This window comes from Pistacia vera, unplaced genomic scaffold, assembly GCF_008641045.1.
Source record: "Pistacia vera cultivar Batoury unplaced genomic scaffold, PisVer_v2 Contig837, whole genome shotgun sequence".
NCBI classification, from domain to species: domain Eukaryota; kingdom Viridiplantae; phylum Streptophyta; class Magnoliopsida; order Sapindales; family Anacardiaceae; genus Pistacia; species Pistacia vera.
In genome coordinates this window covers 645,692-660,855 of record NW_022196709.1, presented here as the reverse complement: position 1 = coordinate 660,855, position 15,164 = coordinate 645,692, and positions in this window count along the sequence as shown.

The following is a 15,164-nucleotide window of genomic DNA, read 5'->3' as shown; positions in this document are numbered from 1 at the left end:
TCTTCATAACTCATTCGTTTCTTCTTCATGATCATTACAAAGTATTTTTATAATAAAAAATCATATTCCAATTTACATCAATCAAATAGAAACCTCGTGTTACATACGAGGGGAGTAAGATCAGAAGAAGAACTACATAGAGAATTTATACAGAGAGGCAGGACCGCAGGTCCTATTTATTTAAAACTTTACAAGCAAACCCAAAATTACAAAAACAAACCAAAAGTCTAAGGCTCATGTACCGGCCACCACGCAATTTCAAACAAGAACATTGCATACATCCAAAACTAACATTTTGAATTAGGGTGGGTGGAATTATTAAATTACCTTTCTTATATGTGCATAATTATTATTGGCTTTACAGGTTTAAAAATTGTAATTTGGCCCCTATCCAAAAAATAGCAAAGCAAAATGGAACAATAGCTTTCTTGCCGTAGCGAATAAATTATTCGCCGCGGCGAAGTTCATACACATGGTGGCTATGGCAAAGTTTTATTTTGCTGCAGCAAATGCCATAAACTGCTAGAAAACACAAAACGTCCTAGAGAGTTCAATGTCGCGGGGAAGTTTTATTTCGCCATGGCTAGATCTACTTTTCTAGTGGTTCGCCATGGCAAAGGTTTATTTCACTGCGGCCAGATTCACTTTCTACATCTTGCCGAGGCGAAGTGTTGTTTCGCCGCATTGTAAAACCCCTCCCTAGCCGGGTATTTCCTAAGTATCCCTTGGCCATTGAGAACCTAGAAAACGCACGCCTAGGAAAGAAGTTTATTTTAAAATCCTATTTAAAGAAAAAACTTGTAGTTTAAAACATATATATAGATATAGTGTTTAATTTTTTTTTTTTCACTATAATAAGTTCATTGTATAATCAAAAAATATAGTTTCCTTTCTTGGAGAAAATTATAAAATCCATAGTAATACTTACTAGAACATACACACTTTTATAAAATTTACTAGCAATTTGATTTCCTTTATTAACACAAACAATATATATTCCATTCAAAAGTCATAATTAAAACATCCCCTTATGATCATAGCGTCCCTCGGAATCCTCTCCCAACTTCATGTCTTAATTCGTACCTGCAAAACATTTTAAAACATTTCGTGGGGTGAGCGCTAATCGCTCAGTAAGGAATATGGTCATTTATAAACTATTAAGGTTTATTATACAAGTATATTACTTAGGACCTTACCTACCTACAAAACATGACCTCCATTCTTTGACATAACAAATTCATAAAACATATCATACACTTTGGACTTTTCTCATAAACATAAGTCATAACATAACCATACATAATATAACATAGAACATAAATGACTTATGAAATATTCATGTACATGGCATGCTTATTTGTTTTGTCTTTATACTTGACGATTTCATTAGTCTTTGTTATCCGATCGGATTCATTTGAACCATTACCTTGTTCTTGGTCGTCACCTCAAAGGACTCATGGTTTCCATAAGAATTCCATTCCTCTGATCTTGGTTTATACCTCAAGAGACTCATGGAATTCATTCTTTAACATTTCATAAATTTTTCATAAGACAACTAAATAAGCTATATGCATTACCATTATGAATGCAAACATATGGACTAACATATTCCATGCTCAATCATACTATATTCTCCTACTAAACTTCTTAACTTAATTCATTCAATTTCTCATACAATACAAGGAATTTCAGTAGTAAGATTATTCAGGGGTTTATTAGAATTAGAAACAAATGGGAATTTCCATTAAGAAGGTGGATGCCATACAGTTCGTTACTTTCAAGCAATTTTTCCATTATCTTCTAATTCGAATTTATTTTTGGCTAAAACATAAACGTTTTAGGTCTGTTTCTCAAATTTTTAACACTTCAAGAATCAACTCAATCAGACTTCTATAACTTCAGTTATGACTGATTCAGTGAAGCATGTACAGTATAAGTCTTAAAACAGCCAAATCCGAATTCTATTCATTTTAACCATGTCACCTTCATTTGCACATTCATATTATTTGCCATATCATTCTAAGTATAAAAGGCCATAAAAACCTCCCTTTTTACAGAACCAAAAAGTGCCAAAACATCGTCCAACTACAAATCTCTTAATTGGCATAATCATCCTCCATATGCACACATACACCAATCAACACACCCATTTAAACAACTCATAACCAAAACATAGCATCACACTCATATTAACATAAATAAATGTAAGTTTCATAAACCCTAGGTGTTATCAATTGTAGTCATAAGGGAGATTTTTTCCTTACCTTAGTATTCAAAGCACAAAGGTACTCCTCCTTGGCTCCAAAGTTTCACCTTTCTACCTTACACACATAACCACTTATGAATTTCTCTTTTAACTAAAAAATTCAGAAAAACTAGGGTTTTGAAACTCACCTTTAACCCTGAAATTGAAGTTCTTTAAGGGTGGATGGTGATCTCCTTTAAAAATCAACTTGAAATCCTAAGAAAATTTGAGAATAAAAGCTTGGATTAGTGGCTTTTATGGTGGATTTGAGAGATGAAGAAGAAGATGATATATTTGGGGTCTCCAAGGCCGACTACTCTCTCTTTAAACCTTGTAAATATTCATTCCATTGATACTCTAATGTGATTGGTCAATAAAAGTTAGATATAAAGGTCATTTGGCATAAATTTTTCATATAAGGGCGTTTTGGTCATTTCTACCACAACATAAAGATAAGTACTCATTTAATGCCATTTGACTTCTTTAAAACACTTAACCATTAAGCAATCCCATTAGGTGAATGACTAATTTACCCTTGGTGCACTTTTATGGACACTTAATCATATAATTTTGAATGAAAAGACCATTATACCCTTGGTTACCGTTTATGCCATTTAACCTTATCAGTCAACTTTATGACCATTCTACCCTCATTTCTCTTCAATGACATCACCCTTTACACTTTATAATGGCCACATCTAGAAATACATGTAAATTGACCATTTTACCCTTCCATTCAAAAAAAAAAAAGAAAATTACTTGAAAAGGTAAATTTCATACCTTAGGGCATCAGAATAATAACGCGAGGTTTACACGCAGCTAACGCTGCAAAATAGTGAATCGTACAGAAACCCTTTTTTGTAGTTTTTCACATAACGATATGGATCCAAATCAAATTGAATGCACAAGCATTCGACCAAGACATCAACCAACCAATAAGTCACTCATCAAGACATCATGAGTCAATTGATTAATTAAACCACTCAATTACACAAAATCCACTAAATTCATGAAAACATATTATGCAAAAACATGTTATCAAACAAATCATGTTATGAAACATAATGATTAAACAAAATAATTTGGTATCCAAGGCTCTGATACCTCTGTTAGCATGTGATCGAGTTTATGCAGTGGAAAAAAATAGTTTTAAAAACAAATAAAAAACTGATCGTATGCTTTAATCCCAAATCTAGGTGCCGATTATAATGTTTATAACCTTTTTGCATTATAAAATATGATAAATCCATACAAGGATTTAGAATACTTACTTATGTTTGGAGGCTCCTCCAAATGTTTCTGAATTCAGACATGAACACTGTTTATGAGACATTGTTCACTAGACACTGTTCACATGATTCTTCACTAATCAATCCAAAGTAGGGTCACACTCACGGTAATCCACACAAAGACAATCTGCAGAACCCTTAATTGTTTTGCTAGAGCAATCAAAGGGCTTCAAGAATTAGGAAGAAGAAAAGAAAATTTTTCTCTTTGTCACTCAAGTGTGAAATGTGTGAGAGAGAGTAAAAGGGTGGCTAGGGTTTTAAATTTTCAATGAATGAATGAATAAATCTCACTTTATTTTAATTTTAAGTTGCACTTATATAGTGCAACAATTAAAACCCTATTCGTAACGCCTACTTTGAGGTATATAGCTATTTTATGTTAAATTGCCTTTAAAGGTTATTGATTAGCCCTTAGTTAAATTGGAATGTTGATATTGTAGTATGGTTGCCTTGAATTGGTAAAGACTTAGCGAAGTTGTGAATTACAAACTTCGCTGTGACTACGTATGCTCTGTATTTTTTCGTCGAGGCGAAGAAAAATCTTCACCGGGGCAAAGAGTTAGGTGATTTTCTTTTGAAGTTTCTAGATAAATTTTCCATAGGGATGAAGTGACCATTTTACCCCTAATTAGTAGGAAAAGTGGAGAGTGAAATGTAAGAAAATTTTATGGAGAATGTATTGGCGATGGGGTGTATTTGTAAAGAATTAAAGGGCAAAAATGGAATTTCTAAGAAAGGGTAAGGGCAAAATGGGAAAGAATGCTTCTTTATATGAGCTAATAAGGGTTTAGCCTTATAAACCCTCCCATTCCCTACACCCCATATACCACTTCCACTCTCCATTTCTCTCATCTCTTCAACCAATTTGCTAAAGGAAATTGAGGGATTTTGGTTGGATATTAATAAGGATTTGATCATAAGCATCAAAAGATAAGGATTCTTGCTCTAGATATGAGATTAATATGTGTTAGTATGGAATTCTTATAGAGTTTATGCTTAGGGTTTAAGAGAAAGAACAAGTCCAACAAAGATAGAGAGCTTTTGTGGAACTACTCAAGCATAAGGTAAGTAAATCCAACCTAAGTTAAGATTTAAGTGATCAAATGATTTGATATGCATGTATATGCTTATGAGTTTGAGTTTGAATTGCTGAGATTGATATTATTTATGAGTAGATGGCTTTTGATGAGTAGATTTGAGCCATGAGAAGTGCAGTTGAGGTTGTGGTGACTAAGGGGAGTTTGGTTGCATTTAGAAAGAATTTGAGTAGAATATTTGAAGTGTATTTTCCTGGCGAGGATTTGTGATGATCATAAATGGCCATATTCGATAAATAGTTCACTAACTGCTTATCCATGTTAATGTCCTAATGGTATAACTTTTATAATCACCCACACTAATACCATCACATGATATTCAACAGAGGCATTCAGTATGCCTACTATGTAATATTATTGCCCAATTAATATTACCTATGTAGGGAATACTTTGATGATTTTGCCTAAGAGAAACATATGCATGAGTAGAGAAAACTTAATTTTGTGCAACATTGCATTTTTGCATTACATGCTTGCATTTAAGAAAGAAATATAAACATGAGCCATTCACATGCATATACTTGCATATGCATAAGAATTTAAAGAAAGAATAAAGAACTTTAAGAATAAAGAGAAAGAAAGAAAAGCACTAAAGAATAAAAGAAAGAAAAGTGCTAAGGAAGAGAAAAGAATAGGTTGTTGTGATGGGGAACCCGTGGGTGACAAGAAGAAGAAATTCCCACATACACGCCGCCTTAAGTTAGCGACATAAGAAGAAGAAGAATTTGTATAGCCCGTAAGAGTGTATGTGGATGAGGGTTGTACCAAAAAGAATTTCCTAATGCACGTCACCTTAATTGAGTGGCCTAAGAAGAAGAAAGAATTTGTACAGTCTGCAAGAGTGCATGTAGATGAGGATTGTACTCACTCACACAGCTAGGGTTCTGAATCCATGCACCAACCGAGTTCGATCGACAAAGAATAAGAATAAGAAAGAATAAGAATAAGAATAAGATTAAGAATAAGAAAAAATAAGAATAAGAATAAGAATAAGAAAGAATGACAAAGAATGACAAAGCTTGAGCAAGCAAGAAAAGATAAGAAAAAAAGAAAAGGAAATAAGAGCTTGAGCAAGCAAGAAAGAAAGAAAAGAAAAGAAAACATAATAAGATATAGAAAAGAAGAAAGAAGATGCATTTCTATGCATTATGCGTGTGCATTTCATACATGCATGTTACCATGATTTCCATCATGGTTAGTGAGAATAAGAAAGAAAGAAAGAAAGAACACAAAGAAAGAAAGAACAGAGAGAATTAGAAAGAAAGGAAAGAACAATGAGAGCTAGAAATAGATAGAGAAAAGAGAAAGAACCAAGAAAGAATATAGAAGAAAAGAAGAGAGTAAGGAGAGAACCAAAGAATAAGTTGCAGGGATAAAGGAGTAGAGGATTTACTTACTGAGCATTTTGTGCTCACCCCATTATTTTTCCATGTTTTGCAGGAAATAGGTGAGAAGCGGTCGGATAGACGGCGAGAAGCACAGAGAAATGGCACCACTGTCCACCGCTGCTAAAGTTTCTGTATATGTTATTTTGTATTTGTAAAGAATCATATGTTAAGTAAAAAGAAAAATTTGGGCCCATCTACTTTTCATTTAATAAGTATGTATGTTTTCATAGTATATTTTCTAAGTATACTAGTAGAAAAGAAGCTATTACACTATTCCACTTAGGAATAGCCATGGGCTCCAACCCTAGTTCACCCTTGCAACCAAACACCCCTTTTATGGTATTGTAATTTATTAATTATTATTATAATTAAAATCAATTAATATATAATAATATATTAACATTTAATTAATAATAATAATTCATTTAACTATATACAGAGATATATTTAAATATAATCTTACTAGTTTAATTTTAATATTAAAATTAAATACATGCAACAACCTCAACAAATTTAATTGCACTATGAGATTACTAAAAATACCCTTTCATCCTGAAAGATGAAAATACCCTTCTCAGAAATTGATTCTTAAATTATCTTCTATGTGTGTGACTCGTAGGCTTTTCATCATATTGGCAGTGTGTAGTGTCGCGATTAACACCAATTAATCGTCCTACTACACACAGACCAGGATTGACCCTTAGCAAGGCATCATGGCCACTTGATAGATTCGAATTCAATGAAACCTCAGCCTGTCAATGGTATGGTTACCGTGCAATCTAATCTTTTCATCATCTGTTATCTCATCGAGACTAAGGTACAAAAATGGTGTCAACCTTAGATATTCTTGACATGTTTGTATTCAGTTAATGGATCAATGACAGGAATAATAAATTGGATTGAGCATCAACTCAATCCCACTGTGGCCACAGATTTAGTGTCATAACCATTTACTGAATTACCCAGTGAGATAACTTCTTTTGTACCTAAAAGTGAAAAATCCTTTGTCGATCCACCATAGTCTCGATACACTTCTCAATGTAGCCAATCACTTTGGTATTGATAGCTCTGAATAGAACTACATTGGGCTAGTGTTAAACTACACCAATTGGTGCACAAAGGTGCTTCGGTGATCTTAAGTCTAAGGATCACATGCTCCACCATCCGTTAGAGAATTTATTCCATAGACACTGGGGTTACCATCCATATGGAATCCTCTGGTGGGTTTGTCTAGTGAACTTGCCTCTAGCTAGCACCCATGCGTTGTACTAGGTTGTCGGGAAACAACCTTGACAAGTGAGATCAGTCACTGCCTTTCAACAAGGTCGTTCAACGCTATGATAGCCTTACCGTATTATCTGTGTCCTTGGTCATAATGACACTGGGGCTACAGACGTTTCTAGAATAGCCACCATATATGATCATAGGGTTCTCACTATCAAGATTTGAAATACTTGATACCCTCATCACGGTTCTACTGTCTTGAGGACATATATCATTACATACATGATATAGAAGAATATGCCTTTTATTGATAAATAAACATTTATTATAGAGTCAATCTTACAATAATTGATTGGCTCTAGAGCACCTATTCTAATAACAAATGACAAAGATTCGCAAACATACCACAAGCTCATTCCCACCAATTGACAACGATGACTAGCCCTTGGCAATTCGCTATATGGTGAATTGATCTCATCGATCCCATGCCAATCGGTAAAGGTGGCATCAAGTATGTAGTAGTCACAGTGGATTATTTCACAAAATGGGTCGAAGCAGAGCCTTTGCCACGATCACCACCAAGAAGCTCAAAGACGTTGTCTTCGAGAATATAGTGTGTCGCTGCGAAATTCCTCATACTTTTATCTCAAATAATGAGAAACAAATCAACAATGAGGAGTTCAAGTAGTTTTGAGAAGACCTGGGGATTCATAAGAAATTCGACTCACAGCTAATAGACAAGTTGAAGTTGTCAACAATACCAATAAACACACTTTGAAGGCCAAACTTGGTGTAGCAAAAGGCAATTGGGCTGACGATCTCCCATAGGTTCTATGGGCATTTAGAACCACTCTGAGAACTTCTACTTGGGAAACACTATTCTTGCTAGCATATGGGTACGGAGCAATGGTCCCAGTTGAGGTAGGGACTAGTTCCCTTTGGAGGGAGTTTTACAATGAGGCAAACAATGAATCACGTATGTGTGCAAGTCTAGACTTGGTTGAAGAACATCACAATAAAGCTCATTTAAGGATAGCTTCCTATCAACAATGACCTTAGAAGTTTTTTGACTCTAAAGTCAAGAGAAAAGACTTCCAGTTTGGTGGCTTGGTCCTCAAACAAGTCCTTCTTGGTACAGCACAGGAATATTGGGGCCTAACTGGGAAGCTCCCTATCGGGTTGCTAAGATTATGCGACTTGGGACGTATCATCTCAAACAACTCAATGGTTCTAAAGTACCATGACCTTGGAATGTTGAACATTTATGGCTTATTATCAGTAAAGTTCTTATATAATTTTTACGATATCTTTTACTTGTAAATTTCATCAATAAGATTATTCTTATTCTTCTTCAAGAATTACTTGTGTCGTTATCTTAAGTCTTTATAATGTTGTTTTTTACAATATTTTACAAGTTATGCAATCAGAGAAATTGTATTCATTTAGTGAAGTTCTTAAATTATAAAAGTACTATCACAAATGGCAAAAAGTCTGCACATATATTCAAAAATGTTTATAGCAAAGAAGGACATTCAAAGAGCTACATCAATAGTTAAACGAAAAAAGAGATTATTCAGAGCAAGCAGAAGGGAATGTTGGGGAGAGAGTTGGAGATTTAACTCACGTTAGAGAGAGTGTGCTTACCCATTTTAAGTGTAGCAGAATATTTACCAAGTAGATTAAACATTTCCAATTTGATCACATCGAATGAAAGTGTGGAAAATAAAGAACACATCCATATACATGGTTCAACTAAATCCACTTTTAGCCTACATCCATGGGACCTTGTCTAGGTCGAAGCAATCCACTAAGTTAAAAACACATTAAGATATAGTTCAAAGCTGATCTAAGTTACAGGAAAAAGAACTCCCTGTTCAACTTTACACTTAACACCACACTTTGATCCTTAACTTGTCAGGAACACACCCATGAACAGCTTGTGAACCACCAAGCTTCAACCATTGATGCCATGCACAAGCACCAATAAAGTAACCATGTTCCAAGATCCATCAATAATGTGTTTGATATGGTGAGGTTTTGGCACAAATATGGAAATGAACCTTGAACCTTAAGAGAAGAAATACTCTAAGAAAATCAGAGTATATTGAAACAAAATATACTAAAAGGTTCTCATTCATACACACAAGAAAGAGGTGTTATATAATGAAAGATTTCTTGCTCAACAATATAGTGCTAGGTCAACTAATGTGGGACTAATGCATGTTTGTTCAAATAAGAAAAGTTTTCCTTCTTTTGGTTTGGACACAAAACAAATTGGGAAAAGTACTTTATTCCCTATGACCACTTAAGGATGTTATGACACATGTAAAAAGGTCCTAAAAAGTGAGAGACAAAGATAAAAAGTATCTTTTTCACTTTATCAGACATGAAACTCATGCTGGGTTGCAAACACCTGAATCAAGATTGAAAGAACCAACTGTTATGCACACACATTCTAAACGAAACAAGCCAAGACTCAAGTTTGGCAATTAGTGTGCACGCAATACATATGTGCACACATACAATTCATAAGTTTGAAAAGTATGAGTTTTCTATATTCTCCCTTTTTGTCAAACTTATGAACAAAGAACATAAAAGGATTAAGTGCAAACCTGGTTCAATCAACCAATTAAATTTGCAGATTTGCAAAATAAACATACAAACAAAAATAACCATCGAAAACAACACAAATGTAAACTCAAGGTTAGCACATAAAACAAATAAAACATCAAAGTAAGATAACTAAAGAGTTTTGTAGAAACAAAACAAAAACAGCAACAAACAATATAAAACAGTTCATAGTTTAGAAAATAAAATTAAAAATTAAAATCATTGCCACATGCTTCTTACTCTCCCTTTTTGTTCATAAGTCTTGAGTATTTTTGAGATGGTAGGGAAGAGCAACTAGCTTTCCTCTTGGTTCTGCACTTTGGAGGGGCAGTGATGGTGAAATGAGAGTCCTCAACTTGAACTTTTAGAATAGCAACAGAAGAGGTGTTAGCAGCTTCATCTTGGACTTGAGGAGCATTGTGAGTGCACACATTGTATCATCTTGAGTAGCTACATCTTCAGGTGCTTCTTCTTCTTCAGCAACAACTTGTTGTTCTTCTTGATCAGCAGCTTTGTCATCTTCCTCATGAGCATTGGCTTCTTTAGCTTCATGAGCTGCCTGTTCTTCTTCAACTTCAGGAGCAGCCTATTCTTCATCTTGAATCATAGTTGCATCAAACTTAGTAGGCATGGTAGGACCAGGAGGGATAGTAGGAGCAACTAGAGCAGTAGGAGGCACCTCATTCTGATCAGCAGGTTCTGTTAGAATAGGGGAAACAATTTTCTTCTTCTTCTTTTGCTTTTTCTTCAAATTAGCCTCTAATTTGTCCATTCGAGAACTAAAGGAAATGTGAATTTCCTTCACATACTGGACAACAGTCGCCACTGAAGTTTCCAAATCCTATATTGCAACTAAAAGCTTGGATTACCAAGTTTTAGTCCTTATTTGATTAGTTGAGGAAGATGAGGGCAAGTTCCCTATAAGCTGTCTAAGAGACTTCTTGGTGACAGTCTTTATCTTCAGAACAGGTTCCATTTCATAGATTTTGGGCTTTTAAGGGGAAATAATCTTGTAAATCAATGAAGGAAAATACAGAATCTATAGAGAATGAATGGATTGCGCTGCCACCTTAACACTAGTAAAGATCAACTCAGCCAAATCAATCTTTTTTCCTTGAGCAATTCCATAAACAAGTTGTGCTCGTCCTGGTCAAACAGTTGAATTGTGCATGGAAGGTGACCAGTAGGCCAAAGATATCTTAAACAACAATCTGTAAAGTGGTGTGAGCACACCAGGTTGTAGACTCTATCATTGTGCTCATTTGAATTCGGTTCAGCATTGTCTAAGCCAAAATTGGCGTAAAACTCTTGAACAAGGGGTAGTCAGGCCTATAATGGTTCCTGGCCATTTTCTTTTCTTCATCAGGGCATGGAATTCATTAAAATCTTCTAACCTAACATTGGCTTCGCTCATAATTTTCTTCTTGATAGTGTGGCTTTTAAATCTAGTTTCAGCAACAGGTAAAACAAATGGAGAGATGCACTAGATGTGAGTTCTCCATAAAAACCTTTCCTTTCTTCTTAACCAACTCCGTTGGAGTAAGAGGCTTTGAAGATGCACCTTTTGAAGAAGCTTCCTTACTTGATTTTAGAGTGGCTCTTGGGGTGTTGTCAGAAGTGCTGTCAGATGCCGAAGGAGATTTTTTCGTGACTTCTCTAGTGAAGCAGGGGTTGACTCTTCTTATGGGCACTCCAAGTATTGGTGATCACTAGAAACAGGGGATGAACTAAGGGTGGTTGAGTGGTTTGATTCATCCTCTTGACTTCCCTCTTTAGAATCTGAATCACTCGCTAGAGGAATAGGGTTTTTTGTGGCATTTGACTACACAACCCGGCCTTTTTCATTGCCAAAAATCCCTTTCCCAAAGATCTTTTTTTCTTTTTGGGTCCTTAATTGATTTCTTTCTTGAATTCATGAGAGAAAGATAAAAGAAAATCAATGAGAGAATTTGAGAGAAAAAATCATGAAGACTGAAAAACTCAGGTGGCAGAAAATGGTTACAGAATGTAAAGACTGAAGCGTAAAACGATTACGCTTAACATTTATGGCAGGTGTTGATTCTAAAGCCCTAAAAAGAGTTATACCAAAATTAGTTTTCTATCATAAGTGAGTGAACATATGCAATCGTGTGAGTGCACAACATCCCAAAAGAACATCATAAATTTTCAAAAGACTAGCCTTTATTGAAACAATTTTTAGTAACATAAAATTGAAATAATGAAATGCTTCATGAATTTTTAAAGGTCAAGATAGTCAATCTGTGCTAATCATCCTAATAAATCAAAATTTCAATCTTAAAAGACACAAAAACTCATACAGAAGTTGTCAACATAATGCAATCAAAACAACACTTCCTCAATCACACACAAGTGAGATAAATTTCCAAGAGCTTGTCTTAGTAGGTGATAGTGTCCTCCAGAGGGTAAAATGACACATCGGTCAATTTTAAATTGAGCAAGATAAACTCCCCCTTCCCTCATGCCCGACAATAATTTTTCATTTTTTTTTTCACCACAGGAAATAAAGATTTTTCTTTTCATTTTGATCAAGGGTAAATAACTCTCATAAACGTAACCAAAATTTAGCTTTCACACTTGCAACAAGGTAGTCCTCTCAATGGTAGATTCCTAAAACATAGGGGTCTCTACAAATCAAAAAATTACTTAGAATAACTTTCACACTTCAGGCAAGGTAGCTCTTTCATAATGGTGCATAATGGTGATAAGAATGACAAACAACTTGTGATCAGACAAGGTCATCTTATAAAGAGAGTCTCAGTGGACACAACATATCAAAGTTAGCACACAGATAAGAGAAAATGAATGATAATTAGAGTGCTATGTAATAACTGCCTCATACTAGGGTACTCATAGAATTACATAAAGTAAAATGCATTTATATTAGCAAAAGTAAATAGGCCCGAAATTTTCTTTTAATACATATAATCATTCTTTATACAAAGTAAGGTATCATTTGTAAAAGTTATCGAAACAGTGGACAGTGTAGCTATTGCTCCTCACTTGTCGACGTCGATCCGACCGCGTCCTCACCTAGATCCTGCAAACACAAAGAGAAACAATGGGGTGAGCACAAAATAATGCTCAGTAAGTAAATCCTCTACTTGTCTGACCCCGTAACTCTTTCTTGTAATTCTTTTCTTACACTCTTCTCATCTCATTTATTTTCTCTTTCTCTTTCTCTTTCACAAAGCTCTTTTCTATTAACTTTCTGTTGTATGTCACGGCCTCATCTTACCGGAGGCACGGCTGAGTGGAGATCACAAAGCAACCACCCAAACTTCATGACATCTACTCATTCTCTTCCTCTATTCTTTCTCATATTTTCTCATTCTTTGTCACTTGAATGTCACGGCCTCATCTTACCGGAGGCACGGCCGGGTGGAGTTCACAAAGCACCAACCCACTCTTCGTGACTTCCGGTTGGAGTTCACAAAGCACCAACCCACTCTTCGTGACTTCCGGTTGGAGTTCACAAAGCACCAACCCACTCTTCGTGACTTCCGACTGGAGTTTACAAAGCACCAACCCATTCTTCATAACTTGTGGGTGGAGTTCACAAAGCACCAACCCATTCATCATAACTTGCGGGTGGAGTTCACAAAGCACCGACCCATTCTTCGTAACTTCCGGGTGGAGTTCACAAAACACCAACCTCTTCTTAGATTTTTTTTCATTCTCTTTACTTTTAGAGTAGCTCATTCACAACGTTCTCTACTCTTTCTCAAACTACTTCTCAATGCACAATTAATGCATAAGGATGGTTCATGCTTAAAGTTTCTTACTTAATGCACTTATGAAATGCACAAATGCAATATTGCATCAAAACAGTCATTCTGCACAGGTCACACTCAAGAAGGCATAACTTGAGTTATACACCTCGGATTGCTACGGTTTTGGTCTCATTTAAAAAATAAAAAAAAGGAAAAAAAATATAAAATTTGATCTCAACCCAGTTCAATCTGTAAGATGCCCAAAAGTCACTCAGAAAGTCACAGCTGTGACAGGGCAGTTTTCACTTAGGCATATCATCAAACATTAATTGTGCATAAACAAACCCTAATCCAATTATCATTCTATTTAGTTCTCAAACCATCCAAAATGAGAGAAAAACTCTCTTGTAGCATCACATACCTACATGGCAAACACACTCCACAAAAAAAATTTCTCCAATTCTGCCAATTTCAACCCATCATCAAATCATGACATATACTTCTCGTATTCAAATATATCCAACAACAAGCATAATTCATCATCAATCTCATCTCAATTTCTCAATAGTCACAACATATGCATATTTAAAAGAAATCTCTACTAACTTGAATTCTTAAATTTTAGCTTGAGTTGGATTTTGAGTGGAATTTACTTACCTTGTTCTTGAGTAGTCTCTCCTAAGCTCTCTATTCTTGTTGGATTCCAATCTTCTCTTAACCCTTTTAATGCCTAGAAACAAAACCCTATGAAAAACCACTTAAAAGCCCTCAAAATCCTTGGAGGATTGAATGATAATTTGAGAGAAATTGGGGGAGGAGTGTGGCGGTGGAGAAGAAGAATGAAGGGTTTCAAACCCTTAACACTTTAATTTATAACCACACTTTCCCATTTTGCCCTTGCTCTTTCTTGAAAATTCCATCTATGTCCCTTAGTCAATTATAATAATGCCCTCATTTTTATTACATTCTCCATGAAATTCTATCTTTTTTCACTCCACAATTTTTCAATTAATTTTGAGTGAAAAGACCATTTTACCCCTAATGAAAGTTTAAGGGATTTTCTTCACATTTTTCTCAAAATAACTTTAACAAAAATTCAACTAAGGTCCAACCAACCAATATTAACAAAATATCAACCCAAATGAGAGCAAAACAATAAACATTAAAGCAATACACCATAACTTAGCTACGTACCTCAAGTAGGGCGTTACATGCTAGCACAGATCAAAGAGTCTTGACAGACAAAAATAAAAGTAGCATGTTCATGCTTTATTCATCAACTGAAATAAAAAACTATTCAAGTTGAAGTAGTCCAATGGACTTCCTCAAGAAAATAAAAGTATCATAGTCGAGTGCTTTTGTAAATAAATCAGCCAATTGGGATTTTGTGTACACATGAGCAAGTGCAATGATGTTCTTCTCAACAAACTCTCTAATGAAATGATGTCTTACGTTAATGTGCTTAGTCCTAGAATGCTGGACCGGATTCTTAGAGATGTTAATGGCACTCATGTTGTTGCAAAAAAATTGTCATACAATCTTGATCAACACCATAATCATTCAACATTTGCTTTAACCAT